General features: G+C 45.5%; 1 non-coding gene across 1 annotated transcript; it reads left to right on the forward strand.

Moving 5' to 3' along the window:
- The first annotated feature begins 1,563 nt into the window (after positions 1-1,563).
- TRNAK-CUU (transfer RNA lysine (anticodon CUU)) lies at positions 1,564-1,636 on the forward strand. The gene has a single exon. It is a non-coding gene; the product is annotated as a tRNA-Lys (tRNA).
- Positions 1,637-2,632: the final 996 nt, after the last annotated feature.

Raw genomic sequence — 2,632 nt, forward strand, 5'->3', positions numbered from 1 at the left:
GCGTTTTGGCTCCCAGGAGCATCTGCACCTACGCTGAATAAAAAAATAAAAACAAATACTAGAAAAATTCAAAAAAAATTCCAATTTTTTGGGGATGGTAGATAATTTGGTGTGTGATGTCCGGTCCAAATTTCAAATCATTTGAACATCTGAGTAGCTCTCGGCAAAAAAGACAAATTTGAGGTCCGTTAAATAGTGTACTGTTCGTATACTGTTCTGACCCAATTTGTCTTTTTTGCTGAGAGCTACTCAAATGTCCAAATGCTTTGAAATTTGGTGCGCACCTCACGCACCAAATTATCTACCATGCACAAAAAAAATGGATTTGTTTGAATTTTTTATGAATTATTTCTTGACCGGGTGCAGATGAGCCCGGGCTCAGAATTGGATATTCGCATCGTGGCCTGTTACTGTTTTCGCTGGATGTGGCACCCATTTTATTTAGTTTTGCTTTGCTCCGTCTGAGAGCCAAACTTGCACTACAGACTTGTTATCGTACTTGTTTTGATAATATGGCTGGATGCATCAATCTGATGCAGAGGCCGGGGTTATCATCTTTTTATGGGAAAAAAACTGCAGGTGATTCTCATGAATAGATAGCCGCAGTGATTCTCAGGAATCCGTAGCCCAAACAAAGGGGGCCTGAACCTATATTACCTATATATTCCATTGAGAAACACATATAGTTTTCTCATTGCCTTTTGTATTATATATTCATATTGTATGGTGCATGTAATGTGGTTTTGAAGTGTGACCACTTGACATACCAATTATCATTTTGCTCTCTTATTTTGTTTGCTGGGGAACGGCCACTGTCATGTTTGTTTCATGCATACCATGTGCAAAATCCTTAATAATTTTGCTGGGATATATTTGCAAAGAAGCGTAATTGACATTCAAGAATAGTTCCCATACAAAGAAGTATAATTTCAGAATCTCCCAGGGTCACATTATTAGTACAATCAGGAACAGAATTCTGAACAGCCAGTCCAGTTTTATTTTCAACCATGTAGTCTAGTTGATTACATGGTGTCACAAATGTGCTCCAGGTGCAACACCTCCATTTCCTGAAGACTCGAAAAAGGGCAATCAAGCACATGAAGGTAGACTCTTAAGCGACATGATTTGGATAACATGTGATTCTCTTCTGTTTAACACTTTTTCAAATAATACTATTCTGCTTGTTGTGAAACTGAAAAAGAAAAACAGTTTAGTAGATTCTGGAGACGGGAAACAAGGCATGTAGGAAGAGACTTCAAGCTGTTAGAATATATAAGGTCATTTGTATAAAAAAATTAGCTTGAACTTTTAGATGTTGAGGTTAGCCAGTTCATGGCCAATACCTCTGTCGGTTGATGGTGTTCCTCCCATAAACTTCATGGTGATGATGCTTTCAGTGGTAGGGTACTCATTGAGTTGCGGTAGCAGCTTACTGATCACCATCTTTTGAAGATACTTTCAGTTTGCTATACTCAGCTACTCGGTGTTCTACAGAGTACTTCATTGGTGGTGCTGTTAATTCACCACAGACCTGTTAAGACCTTGGAAAACATTCATGCACTAGCCCGTCTAGCTCAGTTGGTAGAGCGCAAGGCTCTTAACCTTGTGGTCGTGGGTTCGAGCCCCACGGTGGGCGAATGTGTTTTCCATTTTGGTGTGCCTGCATAATCTTTGGTTACTGATAATTTTCTTAACTCTTTTTTTACTGTACTGATTTTCTTAATAACTACTAAATGTGTAAACATTGTGTTCTGTTTTTTCCCTTCCCCCTTCGAGTTCGTACCGATTTCTTAACAAAAAATTGGGAAGCCTTGCCAAGGTTCTCCACGCCCTCCGGCCGGGAACGGGTACGTCGCCACCTTGACCTTTGCAGTGGTGCGCTGGAGGAGCAGCGACTCGACGAGCGGGACGGCGACGGTGGCCTCCACGGCTACGTCTGCGCTGGCCGTGGCAATGCAGACGGCGAGGTCGGTGAAGGGCCCGATGTGGCTGGTGGTGAAGAAGGGCATGAGCAGGACGCGCAGCTTCTTGCCCGTAGTGGCCATTTCTTGGGGATGGCTAGCTTAGCTCTCGTGGTTCTGGTGAGGAGCCATTTCTTATTGTTTGTAGTGCGTATATATATGGCGCTACCTACTGATGTAAGTATTTTTTTTAGGGGTTACCTACTGCTGTATTAACGCTAGTGTGAAATGCGTGATGTCGCTAGCTACCTGTCCCGGCTCCGTCCACCCACTACGTGTGATTAACACTTGGTGACAAATGCCTCTTCGACGTGTACTACGTTGGAACGTGAAGATGACACTTGTGCTCACGCAAATATCAAAGAAACGGGTTTTCCAAAAGCATATCTAGACATGTCTAAGTATTGCACATCGGGCCACTCGCGGCAAGGCTCCATCCCGCCGCGTCGCTCCCGCGTCGGGCAACTTGGCCTGGCCGCTACCCTAGCCGCCGCCGAGCCCCGGTCTACTTCCTACTCTCTTGCCGTCGCCGCTGCATGACGCCGCCGGGCTAAGGCCAGGGGACAGATGGCGGTGGCAGAGGTCTCTCCTTCCCTCCCGCGGCTTGGGGTGAGGCGGGGCCCCCGGCGTGTGGAGGCGTGGCTGGTTGGGTCCTGCAACGCGGCGGCCGG

Source organism: Aegilops tauschii, chromosome 4 (assembly GCF_002575655.3).
Source record: "Aegilops tauschii subsp. strangulata cultivar AL8/78 chromosome 4, Aet v6.0, whole genome shotgun sequence".
NCBI lineage: Eukaryota > Viridiplantae > Streptophyta > Magnoliopsida > Poales > Poaceae > Aegilops > Aegilops tauschii.